The sequence below is a fragment of the Mustela nivalis genome (assembly GCF_964662115.1).
Source record: "Mustela nivalis genome assembly, chromosome: 15".
NCBI classification, from domain to species: Eukaryota; Metazoa; Chordata; class Mammalia; order Carnivora; family Mustelidae; genus Mustela; species Mustela nivalis.
Genome location: NC_139034.1, coordinates 78,752,221 through 78,767,224, shown reverse-complemented (window position 1 = coordinate 78,767,224; position 15,004 = coordinate 78,752,221). Strand labels below are relative to the sequence as shown.

General features: G+C 40.1%; 1 protein-coding gene and 1 pseudogene across 3 annotated transcripts in view; one reads left to right on the top strand and one right to left on the bottom strand.

Annotated features, from left to right (window-relative positions):
* Positions 1–15,004, bottom strand: part of PCCA (propionyl-CoA carboxylase subunit alpha) — a 403,241-nt gene that overhangs the window by 146,226 nt on the left and 242,011 nt on the right. The window lies entirely within an intron of this gene.
* LOC309848914 (tubulin alpha chain, testis-specific pseudogene) lies at positions 944–11,670 on the top strand (annotated as a pseudogene). The gene is made up of 3 exons: positions 944–1,171; positions 1,585–1,834; positions 9,986–11,670. The product of its transcript is annotated as a tubulin alpha chain, testis-specific pseudogene (transcript).

The window sequence follows — 15,004 nt, the reverse complement described above, 5'->3', positions numbered from 1 at the left end:
AAATCTTAACCAACCTACCTACCAATCAAGCTTCCTGTTTAATTAAGGTTCCACTCTTTATATGTTTTATTTCGGATTATGCTGACTTGTATATCTGATTGCTCCAAACCCTTAAAGTACTTCACAGATCAAGCCAAAACAAGCAAGAGAACTAACACAGCGGTCACACACTCAGGCTCCAGTGACTTGAGGCAGCAGATAAAGAACCCAGCCCCGACATTAATTAGTCTTGACCTTAAGCTAACCGTTGGCTCAGTCTCCTTATATATCAAACCAGACATATGACAGCATCTGCATCAGACTGATGTGCTGAGGACCACATTAAGCAGTGAACATAAATGGTAACTTCTATTACTTTGATTAGTTCCAACACTCATCGCCCCTCCCCCAGCCCCAGAACTGAAAGCCCTTCATGGTAACCCTGGATTCCTTCTGATCCACAAACTAACAGATTTTTCAGGGCCATCATCTCTCTCCTAAACTGGTCCCTAACTACAGGCACTGATCATAGTACAAACCTCAGTCATCTCCCCTCTGCTTAACCTATATTACATGCTTAGTATTTTTCACAACTCAGTGGCCTGGAGGAGGTAACTCTTGCCAGTAAACCTGGAGACTCTTTTTAGCTATGCAACAAGCCTCTGTTTCCCGCGGAGCTGGGGAGTTCATCCTAACATCCTGTTGGAAGCCAGACTGCATTTTCCCACAGAAAACAATCCCGCAGATGGTGGCGAGGTAGAGTTGCCACCCTTCAGAACCTAACTATTTATTTTTCCATTGTCTTATTTTGATCCACATCTGTTTCATATATGTTCTAACCTACCCCAAGAGGGACCTTGTGCAAAGAGCATAGGCTCTTTTGAGTTGAAATCCTGAGGTTTCATCTCAGCCCCTTCTCTTACTAACAATGCAGCCGGGCCTCCCTGAGTCCTTTGGAACCGTAATGTCCACACCTGTGAAATACAGCTGGCGCAGCGCTGGGGAGGTGACAGAAAAACTATTACTTCTTTGGGGCACGCAGCTCCTGCAGCGGCACTTTTCAAACCATATCTTTTTAGGTGACGTGTTAGGAGGTTGTGGGAAAGAGGCGAAGCAGGCCCACGAGATACAAGAGAAAAATGGTCACCTTTGGACTCTCCTTAGAAGCTCACTCTCCCACAGACACAACTGGGTAAGATCCCTTCTGGCTCCGCCTAAGTTTGGAAGTTGTTTTGTTTGGTTTTAAAATACAAGGGATGGGGTTGGCATGTCTATTCAGTATACGGGTCCGTAAGCTCCGGGCAGAAACAGACTACAATAAACTATGAATAAAGCTGGTCACACATGCCAACCTGAGAGGCCGTGTGCTCTACTTCTGCAAATCCCAGGCAACCACAGTAGTGACGATCACCCTGAATCACTGGTATCAATCCCACCAGCACAAACACGCTTCTAATGGTACCTGTTACATTTTACAGTGATATCTTAAATTTTAGAGAAGAGTTAAGTTATCCATTAAATCCAAAGTAGTCTCCAAGATTTTTACAAACTCTCTGGGCAGGGAGAGAAAAAGTCCTGAAGTTTCATACAACTCATGAGTAACAGTACACAGAAAACAGCTTCTTTGCTGAACTACACGCCGAAAGAGGCTGCCATGTGATCACAAATTCCATCTATGCAGCTTATAAGTTACTTGCAAAGCTGATTATCATTGAAGTTACGACTTCCAAAAACAAACGAAACCCTCAAAATCCAGGAAAAGGGAATTCACATAAACAGCAACTCACAAAGCAAGTCAAACAACAGCTCTTACCCAGACCTGTCCACTCGGATTACCATCAGCCAACCAGAAAGAGTATGTTCAATAAAACTACATTTTTCTGTATTTTATAGCAAAAACGGCCAGCTGATTATCACAAATGTTACTTACTCAAAAAAAAAGTGTAAATGCTACTAACCCACCTACATTGCTACTACACATCAAGTTTTAGGGCAGATTTTATGTAAACATCACTCACAGCATCTTTGGTTATCAAGGACCATCAGCATCTCGAAATCGTATTAGGAGACACTCAGAAAAGCTGGTTTTTAATGGTGTCATTACCTATTTAAGAGTGAGATACTGAGTTAAAACAATGTTAGTGGTCAAAGAATCATTAAGCAATCCCTGATCATAACTTTAACAGTGGGTGGTCTGTAAAATGATCAAGAATAATAACGCTGCATTCCATGGCCACAGAGGTCAGCTTCTGCATACAAATCTTTGCAGGAAGAAAAAGGCCTTCAGAAAAGTGGGCCATTCATCTGAACCGAGTTCAGAGAATTGCCAGCACGGTGAAAAGCTACGCTATGCAAGCACATAGATGTATTCAGTGGGGGTAGATAGAAGCAGTCACATAGAGACTACAAAGGAGCCCTCCCATGGTTCATGAATAAGTCGAGGAAATGATCAGAAAAAAAAAGAGAGAGATGTTTAGACAGATGGCCCACTTAAAATGCCTGAGACGGGGCATAAGCAATTTTAATGAAACTTTAGATTCAGCATATGAATTGTTTATTTCCTCCAGGAGAGAAAAAAAAAAAAATCTAAAGGCAAAAATTCAGCAATTTGCTGAAAAACTCACTTTTAGCAACTGGGATGGAAGAAGAATGTACAAATACAAGTTTTATTAGTTCGATAAATTCATATAAAATTCGCCACAGAGCCATCAGCTATCAAAATGAATATAAAAAGCATGGAATGAACAGATTAAAGGAATTTTAAACAGAGGTCTACTGCCAAAGCAAACAAAAATCTAAGCCGTATTATGTGAGAACTTACAACATTCCAACATTCAAGTTCATCACTGCAGAAGAAAGATAAAAGCAGCATTTTCAGAGAACCTCTTCAAAGCTAAAGTTGTCATAGTAGAGGAACAGAATCCTGCCTATATGCAATTTAAAATGTGTACATTCAAAGACAGGAGGCTGTGTAGAAGAGTGTATATCACAAAACACTGCCTAGAAAGCGTGACGGCACACCCCCGACTTTGATATCATTAGCATTACAAGTGACACCACCACACATGATACCTGGATCAGGAAATGAATACTAATATTACTTATAATCTTAGAGAATTTAATATTATGCAAATCTTATTTCTTCTGCCACCAATAAAGGGTTCAGGTTCTCAATTTAAACGCTGGGCATGACTAGTCAAGAAAGGCGATGGAGTTTAACCACCACCCCTGCAAGCCCTGTGACTGGGCTGACCACAGACTCCACGTGACCTTCCAAGTTACTCAGCCTCCTTCGTGTCTTTCCTGATCAGTGAGGCCAAAGTGGTAAGAACACTTTATCCACATTTCATTAAATAAGATAAAACATGTAACAGACTAGTGCATGGAAATGAACGCTAAGTCATTTATTACCATGAATCGTTATAACCTGATACAATGTCTGAAATCCTCTATTACTCCAACTTGTTATTTTTTTTGAAATATATTAATACACAATTTATATACAGTGAAATTCAAAACTGTAAGTTCATCATTATCCTTCCGGGAAATCTGCCCCTTTCCCCCAGTAGTTTCACTGCATCTTATTAGACTAAGGTTTCATGTAAAGAGACACCAAAACCAGGCACTCTTATGTGTGGCTTTTCTTCTCCTCATGGAATGCTTCTGAGGTTCATGAATATTGAACAGTTCATTCTTTTTTTATCGCTGAGTAGTACTCTGTCTCACAAGCATTCCAAAACTAGTTCGTCCTTCTGCTGATGCGCACGTGGGTTTCCAGTTTGGGGTTCTTAAGAACAAAACTGCTGTAATCATTCTTTGTACGAGCCTTTTTTGAAGACAGATGTCTTGATTCCTTGTGGGTAAAAACTCTTAGGAGTGGACATATGAGGGTAAACATATGTTTAATTTTACAAAAACTGCCATCCTGTGTTACAAGGTCTTAAAACATATTAGTACCATCCCCGGCAATGGAGCTGGCCACATAATCTTGCCGTTTCGTGTTGGTTTCTACTTCCAGCCAGGACAGTGGCTCAGATTATAGCTCATTACAGTTTAATGACCATTTCCATTACGACAAATAACACTGGGGACCTCAATATTTGTCTCTGGTCACTTGTATTAAAAAATTTGCCCATTTTTTATTAAGATATTGGTCTGATTTGTGGAAATTCCTTTTTAGAAAGCTTCTGTCAGATTTATGTGTTGTGAATACTTTCTCCCCCTCTATGGTTTATAAATGTTCTTAAAAATATCTTACCTTCAGCAGTTTTTGTTGATTTCTTCTTTTTTAATTAATGGTCTTGAATTTTTTTTTTTAAGAGCAGTTGTAGGTTTTCCAGAAAATTGAGCAGGAAGTAGAGTTCCTATATCCACCCTCCCTCACCCCACCCTGGGTACAGGATCCCTATTATTGACATTCTGTACTGTTATGGTACATTTCTTAAAACTGATGAGCCAACGTTGATCCGTTAGTATTTACTGCAGTTTTCACAGTTTACATTAGGACTCACTCTCTGGGCTATACGTTCTACAGGTATCAACAAATGTATAGTGACATGTCTCCACCATTAAGATGTCACATAGAGTAGTTTTATCTTATAAATTCCCTATGCTCTACCTACTTAACCCTTCCTCCATCCCCCGGATCACTGGCAGCCACTGATCTTTACTGTCTCCAACATTCTGCCTTTTCCAGAATGTTGTAGAGCCAGAATGGAACCTCCAGACTGGCCTCTCTCACTTAGCATTAGGCATTTACGGTTTCTCCAGGTCTTTCTGTGGCTTGATGGCTGACAGTTCTTCGTTTCGTTGCTGAATTAAAGTCCATTGCCTGGATGTACCATGGTTTACTATTCACTTAATTGAAGGAGATGTCTTGGTTACTACTCAGTTTTGGCAATGATTAGTAAAGCTACTATAAACATTCACAGGCAGCTTTTGGTGCAGAAACATTTTCAATTCTTTTGGCTAAGTACTAAGGAGTACAACCACCCGATCATATGGTGAAAGGAAGTTTAGTTTTATAAAAAACTGCTCAACTGTATTCCGAAACGGCTGTAGCATTTGCATTCCCTTTAGCAATGAATGAGAGTTTCCATGGTTCTCACAAGCATTTGGTATTGTCAGTGTTTAGGATTTTAGTCTAACAAACATCAATCTCTGCTGTTAATGGAAAATTTTAATAGTTGTAAAAACATATGAATTTTCCCTTTTATATTCAGTGCTTTTATGTCCTTGCTAAGAACTGTTTTGACTATATCAAGGCCCAGAAAATATATTCATATTTTCCTTTAGAAGTTTTTTTATGTAGACTTGTGATTCATCATCTTCTTGTGTGATGGGAAAAAGGAAGAGGTAGGTTCATCTAGTTGTTTCAAGAAAATCTGTAGACCAAGTTCTGTAGCTTTGTCCATCAGTAAGACAATATTAGCTATTCTAGATACCTTGCCATTTACATACAAATTTCAAATGCCACAGGCAGTTTCTTCTCTATCCTCCCCAAAGCAGCCCTAAGGGGATTATGTTTGGGCTTGCTCTGAATCTCTTCATTCATGGAGGGAGAGCTGACGTCTTAACAGTATTTTATCCTATGAAAATAATAGGTCTTATCTATTTTACATTTTTAATTTCTCTGGACCAAGTGTGGCAGTCTTGGATCTCTTCTGCTAGAATTATACCTATTTTTGTTTTAGTTTTCTTTGTGGTGTATCATAGATTCCTTCAGAGTTTTCTTAGGTAACATCTTAAGTTGTCCAGGAAAGCTTCCTTTCCCCAATCCTTAGGCCTCATTATTTTTCCAAGCCTTAGTACTCAGACAAGTGACCATCTAGAATTTAATTTGTTAAAGTATTTGCCTAAGTTGTTCATGCTGTATTAAATAAAACTGTTAGTAGTCACTTTTTCAGTGTTGCTAGGTTATCGGAACACAATTTATATTTGACTTCTTATCGTGCAACCCCGCTAAATTTATTCCAGTAACTTTCACAGATTCCTTAGGGGTTTCTATGTAAACACAATTCCTCTGAGAAGAGGAATGACTTTACTTCTCCGTTTCTGATCTCCATGACTTTTTTTTTTATTTCCTATCATACTGGCCAGGATCTCTAGTATCATCATGGTGAATAAAAGTAAAAAATCCAACTCTGTCCTGTTTCCAACCTAAGGAGATAACGCAGTATTTTTCAGATTTTTTCCCCCATTTTGTGTCTTCTCTTTCTTCTGTATGTCTAAATAGGTATTAGTTAGGCTTCCTAATCCTATCAACTTAGGTCACAGAGACTTGCAAAATAAGTACTTTTTCTCTTCAGCCTGTGGAGTCTCTCTTCTAAGTTTACCAACTCTTCCTTCTGTCAACGCCAACAGCTTTCAGCTTTACCTACAAGTTTTCCATTGCAGAGATAGTACCATTTTAGATCTAGAATTTCTAGCTGGTTATTTGTTAGTTCCCAGATCTATGCTTATATGCCCTATCAACTCCCTCATTTTGATCTTTAATATCTGACAATAATTTTAATTACTCTGCTAAAGTTCTATCTGTGATGCACATCTTAGTGGTCTCACAGTTGGTTTCTACTGAATGATTTTTCACTTGACCATTGGCCAACTTTCATGCTTGAACTGTATGTCCAGTGAATTGTTTTTTGGATCCCAGACTGTGGAAATGTTGTAGACACTGTATTTTTCTGTTATCTTCTCCTGGGAAGTACCGATTCTCATTACAGTAGGCAGTTAAATTACCAGCTGATCACTCTGAAGTCATGGAGACTCAGCTTCGCGCTCTGCTAGGATGTCTAATTTGTTTTGCTCTCAGGGAATTAAAAGTCCAAATTCAGAAGTCACTAAAAGTCTTTATTGCAGAAACATAGTTTCCCCTAAGACACGGTCCCTCTGGGGTTTTCATGGAAAACTCAAGGCATTTACAAGCCCCTCAAATTTGGTGAGGCTCAAACTCCAAACATTACCATCTCCTTGGTGGGCAGCAAGTGAAATTTCAGCTCGGTTCATTCTGCATTCCAGCAGCATTCATGTGCTAGGATTCTTGAAGTTTTTATGCACAATTCAGGAATCAGCCATCCATTGGAAGGGAAGCAAAATTCAGATACGGAACTCCTCACTCTGTTGCTCTCGTTTTGCATGATATCCCTGCTCAATTTTCAGCAGTTCTTACAATTCTGAGCATCATTCTTCCAGAGTCAAGTCAGTAAGACTGTGGTTAACTCCTGAGTTCTGGCCATGCTCAGATACACATGTTCAACGGTGACCACCTCAGGAGAGGCGCCATGCACAGGTCGAGCTCCAGTGTGGCTCCCTTCTACACAGGCTCAAAGTCCATCCGAATTCTGACTGGTTTCAGTTGTTATCCAGAGCCTTCAAATAGCCATAGATCTCCAGAGCGTATAACTGCTATCAGGAGGAGGGTAAGTTAGAAATAAGCCATACCACCATTACAGAAACTGGAACCTCTCCAGGCCGATTAGGCTTATATTAACTTTATATCACTGATCTCCAAAGGCAGAGGAGGAGATAAGGAATGGAAGAATACTGGGTCACATATTCATACCATTTCCACCATCAGGTAGTGGCCCAGGAACACCTGACATCTACACTTTTAAAATTTATTCATGTAACTAAATGAGAGCAGTCATATAAACACTTAATGAGAATTAATAATTTTTTAAAGATCTTATTTATTAATTTGACAGAGATCATAAGTAGGCCCAGGCAGACAGAGAGAGAGGAGGAAGCAGGCCCCCTGCAGAGCAAAAAGCCCGATATGGGGCTCAATCCCAGGACCCTGGGATCATGACTTGAGCCGAAGGCAGAGGCTTTAACCCACTGAGCCACCCAAGCGCCCCGAGAAGAAATAATCTTAAAGAAGACTCCATCCTGTTAGAAGATACATCATCTCATTTTAATTCCTAAAATTAAAACTTATTTTATGCTATAGGAAAACAAGTTCTTGGATACAAAATACAGTAAGGTTTTAAAATATTAAGCAGCTTTACTGACATAAAATTCACACACCATAAATTTAACCCTTCCAAACTTCATAATTCAACAGTGCTTAGTATATCCAGAGCTGTGCACCTATCACCCCCGGCAGCTTTAAAACATGTTCCATGTTCCCCTCCCCCAACGTCCATCCCTACACCACTACTAATGTACCTTCTACTTCTATAGCTTTGCTTATTCTAGATATTTCATATAAGTGCAATCAGAGAATCTACAGTCTGTTACAATGCCTTCGTTTAGCATAATGTTTTCAAATTTCATCTACGCTGTAGGAAGTGTCAATATGTTATTTTTTGTCACCGAAAAATATTCCATTCTATAAAGACACCCCATTCTACTTAGGGTTGTTTCTGTTCACTCATTATGAAGAATGTGAGTATGAATATTTATATACAACATTTGTGTGGTCATAGGATTTCATTTCCCATGGGTATAACCCTGGAAGAAGAGCTGGGTCAGGGAGCAGTGTCATATATTTTGAGAAACTGCCAAATTATTTCTGGCTTTGCATCAATTAATCAAATTCCTACCAGCAATGTACGAGGGTTCTGATTCCTCCCCGTCCTCACCAACACTTCGATATTATCCATCTTTCTTACCACACTCACCCTCGTAGGTGTAAAGCAGTAGCTAACTGTGGTTTGGATTTACATTTTCCTGAGGACAATAATGCTGAGCCTGTTTTCATGGGTTTGTGGGTAATTTGTGTATCGTCTTTGGAAAAATTTCTATTCATATCGCTTGCCCTTTCTTAAATTGGGCTCTTTTTATTATTGAGTTGTAAGAGTTCTTTACATATTCTAGACAAAAGTCTCCTCACAACAAATACATGATTTCCAAGTTTTTTCAAGTATTTTCTCCTATTCTGTTAGTTGTTTTTTCACTTTCTTAATGGTGCCCTTTAAAGCACCTTATGGGGCACCTGGGTGGCTCAGTGGGTTAAGCTGCTGCCTTCGGCTCAGGTCGTGATCTCAGGGTCCTGGGATCGAGTCCCGCGTCGGGCTCTCTGCTCAGCAGGGAGCCTGCTTCCCTCTCTCTCTCTCTCTCTCTCTGCCTGCCTCTCTGCCTACTTGTGATTTCTCTCTGTCAAATAAATAAATAAAATCTTAAAAAAAAAAAAAATAAAGCACCTTATGTTTTTTTCCCTTTCGTTTCTTGTGCGTCTGACATCTTACGTAAGAAATCATCATCTAACTGAAAGTTAACAAAGCTCTTACAACTGTGATTTTTTTTCTTTTTAGGTTCATTTTTGTGTGTGGTGTAGGGAGGGGACCAACTTTGATCTTTTGCATGAAGATACCCAGTTGCCCCAGCAGGATTCAAGAGTATATGTAAATACTCTAAGCTGTCTTCATTGACAGTTGAAATCATCTGACCATAGTTTAACTGTTTGGATCTTCCATTCTGTTCCATTGATCAACACATCTATCCTTATGCCAGTACAACACCGTCTTGATCACCACAGCTTTGTAACAAAGTTCATGATCAGGAAGAAGTTCCCTGGTTTTGTTCTTTTCCAAGACTATTTTGGCTATGCTGAGTCCCTTGCACTCTCACACAAATGCTGTAATCAGATGACCATTTCTGCAAAACATACAGCTGAGATTGTGAGAGGGACTGCACAAAATCTGTGCATCCTGTTGCAGAGTATTACCCTCTTAGGTCTTCTGATCCCTGAATGTGGGAAGCTTATTCATTTTAGTTGTCTTTAATTTCTATCAACAATTGTTCCCCGGTTTTCAGCACACAAGTCTTTTACTTCTATTTTAAAAATTTAAGCTTAAGTATTATATTTTCTTTGGTGCTATCGTAAATAAAATTGTTTTGTCAATTGCTTTTTCAGTCTGTACACTGGTACCGTATAAAAATAAAACTGATATTCACTGATCATTCCTGTATCTTGCTACCTTGCAAAAGTCATTAGTTCTAATAGATTTTTGTGCATTCCTGAGGTTCTCTCCTATAGACCACCTAAGAGTCGCACTGTAAGAAGCAACCACCTTTCTTCTTTCTCTCCGCCATCTGCTCGTCAGCTGCAAAGCAGCAACCAGGCGTGAAAGCAACTCCATCCATGTCGGCCAGGCTGGGGTCCAGATGGGCAACACCTGCTGGGAGTTCTATTGCCAAAAACACAGTGTTCAGCCCAATGGCCAGATGCCAAGTGACAAGACCACTGGGGGAGGAGAACACCTTCTTCAGGGAGAAGGGTGCTAGCAAGCATGCACCCAGAGTTGTTTCTGTAGCCCTGGAAACCAGTCAATGATGAAGTTTGCCCCGGCACCCACCTCCAGCTCCTCTATCCTGACCTGCTCACCACAGGCATGGAAGACGCTGCCACTAACTATGCCAGAGGGCACTACACCACTGGCGAGATCATCACTGACCTTGTCTTAGACCAAATTCAGAAACGGGCTGGCCAGTGTGCAGGTCTTCAAGGCTTCCTGCGTTTCCACAGCTCTGGAGGGGGAACTGGTTCCGGTTCATCTGCCTTCTGATGGAACATCTCTCAGTCGATGTCGGCAGTAAGTCCCGGCTGGAGCTCTCCGTTTACCCAGACGTGCCACCCAAGCCCCCGCCGCTGCCTCCGCCTGTTCCCACAACTGTAGTGGAGCCCCACAGCACCATCCTCACTTCCCACACCACCCCGGAGCACTCCGACCGTACCTTCATGGTAGACAACGAGCCCATCTCTGACCTATCAGTACTGGATGTCCAAGCTACCCTCACCTCAACATGTTACCAGGTCCAACTATCCGCCATCGCTGCATCCCTCACAGCTGAAGCCCTGAATGCTGATCGAACAGAATTCCAGAGCAGCCTGGGGCCCCATCCGCGCATCCAATTCCCTCTAGTTACCTGTGTCCCTGTCACCTTTGCTCAGCAAGCCTACCATGAACAACTTTCTGTAGCAGAGATCACCAATACACGCTTGAGCCAGCCAGCCAGTCAGCCAGCAAAATGTGACCCTCGCCATGGTAAAGACATGGCTTACTGCCTATTGTACTGCAGCGACATGGTTCCCAAAGATGTCACTGCTGCCCTTGCCACCATCAAGACCAAGTGTACATCCAATGTATGGATTAATACACTGGCTTCAAAGTGGGCATTAATCACCAGCCTCCCAATGTGGCACCTGGTGGAGACCTAGCCAAAGTCCAGCGAGCTGTGTGCACGATGAGGAACACCACAGCCGTCGCTGAGGCCTGGGCTCGCCTGGACCACAAGTCTGACCTGATGTATGCCTCGTGTGCCTCTGTTCACCAGTATGTGGGGGAGGGCATGAAGGAAGGAGCATTTTCGGGGGCCCGTGAGGACACGGCTGCCCTTGAGAAGGATTATGAGGAGGTTGGTGTGGCTTCTGTTGAAGGAGAGCATGAAAGAGGAGAGGAATACTCAAGTTAAAAATGGCACAAAGGTGCCGCTTTAACAGGGAAGTTTATTCTATCCTGAACATTGAGAAGTTGTGCTCTGATCAGTTAACATGTATGTAGCCATGTCTATTTTCACATACAGTTACTGACCTATGCTATAAAACACAATGCTTGCTACAGACCCAAGCTGTCCATTGCTCTGATGGGTTTAAATAAACTATTCCCTGTTTTAATTGGGGGACAGGAGAGATCTTTTTGTAAATTCCTTAAGACTTCCTACATACAAGATCGTGTCATTTGGAAATAGTTTTGCTTCTTCCCCATCTTAACACTTTTTATCTTTCTTGCCAAAGTGGCCTAGGAACTCCAATACAATGCTGAAAAAATTTAACATCCTTGTCTTATCCCTCATCTTAGGGAGAAAAGAGTCAGTCATATCCATTAAATATAATGCCAGCTGTTGGTTTTTCAGAAATGGCCTTTGTCAGGATGAGGAAGTTCCCTTCTATTCCTAATCATTTGAGTGGTTTTTATCAAGAAAGGCTGTTGGATTTTGTCAAATTTTTTTCTGCATTTGAGATAATCCTGTGATTTCTGTCCTTTATTAATATGGTTTATTACATTGATTGATTTTGGGATGTTAAACCAACTATGTATTCCTAAGACAAAGCTCACCTGGCTACAGTGGATAATCATTTTATGTATCCCCGGCTTCCATTTGTTTGTATTTGGTGGAGGACTATTGCATTAACATTTATGAGGGATTTTGGTCTCTAGTTTCCTTTTCGCAGAACATCTTTATTTGATTTTAGTGTGGTAATATTGCTCTCATAGAATGAGTTGCAAATTTTTCCCGTTTCTATTTTTGGGTAAGTCTGTAAGGAATTGGCATGAACTCTCTTCTAACTACCTCAATGAATTCACTAGTGAAGCCTTCTAGTCCCAGGCTCTTCTTTCTGGGAAGTTTTGGGATGACTGATTCAGTCTCTTTCACGTCTACGCAGATTATCTATTTCCTCTTGATTCCATGTCTACAGCTTCCATCTTTCCAGAAATTTCTTCATTTTATAAGTTATCTCATTTGTTGGCATACAACTGTTCAAGTTATTAGCTTATAATCTTTTTAATTTCTATAAGGTCCATATGCATACCTACTCTTTCATTACCAGTTTGAACTGGTAATGAACTTTTTCTCTTGGGCGGTCTACCTAAAGGTTTCCATTTCTGTTGATCTGCCCCAGAACCAAATTCTGTTTTCACTAATTTCCTTTATTGTTTTTCTATTCTCTACTTCATTTATTTTCATTTGAATTTTTAATATTTCCTTCTCTCTGCTTGCTCTGGGTTTAGTCTGCTCTTTTCCTATTTTCCTGTAATAGCAGACGAAGTGATTGGTGTCTTTCTTCTTTCTTAAAATATGCTTATAGCTCTGAGTTTCCTCCCAAACACTACTTTCAATGGATCCCAAAGATTTTGATTACTATGCTTTTGTTCTCATTCGTTCCAAAATATAATCTAATTTCTCTTGTAATTTCTCCTTTAACCCATTGATTACTTAGGTTAATTTCCACATATTTCTGAATTGCCTAAAAGTTGGATATTCTGCTGCTACTGCATGGATTGATTTATAGATAATGTACTGCATCTATTTGGTTTGTGTTTTTCAAATATTCCTCTTCCTTGTTATCTTGTCCAATTGTTCTATATTCATTACTGAAAATGAGGTACAACAGTCTACAATTGTGTTACTGTACATAAGTTAGTTCATCACTTTTATAGCTTTCTGATGGACACGTGTGTCATTATAAATTCTCCCTCTTTGTCTCCAATAACGATTTTTGTCTTAAAACTGTTTTGTCTGGGGCACATGGGTAGCTCAGTCAGTTGCATGTCTGCCTTTGGCTCAGGTCATGATCCCAGGGTTCTGGAATCAAGCCAGACAACAGGCGCCCCACTCAGTGGACAGCGGGTGGGGGCACTGCTTCTTCCTCTTCTCCCCCTGCTGTGCTCTGGCAAATGAATAAATAAAATCTTTTAAAAATTATTTTGTCATCAGGCGCCTTCCTTTGCCTTCAGCTCAGGTCATGATCTCAGGGTCCTGGGATCAAGCCTCACATCAGGCTTTCTGCTCAGCGGGGAGCCTGCTTCCCCCTCTCCCTCTGCCTGCCTCTCTGCCTACTTATGATCTCTGTCTGTCAAATAAATAGGTGAAATCTTTTAAAAAAATTATTTTGGTCTGATATTAGCATTAGTAGTAACAAAATTAGTATTGTAAATATGTCTGATAACCCTATTCTCTTATTTTCAACCTATTGATTAAATCTTTGTATCTAAAGTCTATTCTAGAAAGCATTCAGTTTGATCTTGTTTTTTTATCTGGCCATTTTCAACAACATGGATGGCACTAGAGAGTATAATGCTAAGTGAAGTCAGAGAAAGACAAACACCATATGATTTCAGTCATATGTGGAATTTAAGAAACAAAACATCATAATGAGCAAAGGGAAAAACAGAGACAAACCAATGAAAGACTCTTAACTATTGTTGGTTTACCAGGAGGGAGGGAGTGGGGAAATGGGGAGTAAAGAGTACACTTACCATGATGGAAACTAAATAAATGGATGGAAAACTTAAAAAATAATAATAAAGTACGTCTATTATAGAAAGCATATAATGTGATCTTGTTTTTTAATCCATTCTGCCAATATCTGCCCTTGATTGACATGCTTAATCCATTTACATTTAATATACTCAAGTGGGATTTGTATCACTCATTTTTATTTTTGCTCTTATATCATCTGTTTTCTGTTCTTCGATTCCTCCATTACTGCTTTCTTTTGTTTAAATAGGTATTTTTCTAGTGTACCCTTTAAATTCCCTTGATGTTTCATTTACTACCTAAAAAAACAAAAAACAAAAACAAAAAAACATTCATTTGACACTGAGAAAGAGAGCACAAAAGCAGGAGGAGTGGAAGAGGGAGAAGCAGGCTCCCCACTGAGCAGGAAGCCCAATGTGGGGTTCAATCCTAGGACCCTGGGGATCGTGACCTAAGCTGAAGGCAGACACTTACCCAGGCGGCCCCTCATCTACTAGTTTTGAAAGCTATTTTCTTAGTGGTTACGCTAGGGATTACAATTAGTACCTTCCTTAATTTAAACACAGTTTGGACTAATGTTAACTCAACTGCAGTATCATACAGGAAATCTGTTCCAATATATCTTGTTTCCTCTACCCTCATCTGTCCTATTGCCATACAAGTTTCATTTGTATATATTGTGCCCTATCAACTTAGAATTATAACTACTCCATTATGCAGTTATCTTTTAAATCAGAAGAAAAAAGATGTACAAAGTAAAAATACATTTCCACAGTCTTTTGTGTTTCCTGATGTAGTAATTTTTAACCACTTTACTACTTCATGTGTATTTTAGTTTCTGTTTAGTGTTCTTTCATTTCACCCTGAAGAACTCCATTTCTTATTTCTTGTTGAGCAGGTCTTATTGAGGAGGTCTGCTAGCAACAGATTCCTCTTGGGTGTTGTTTACCTGGGTGTTATTTACCTGGGAATGTCCCTCATTTTTATACGATAGTTTTTCTGGATATAAAATGCTTTGGTGGCATTCTGTTTTTTTGTTTTT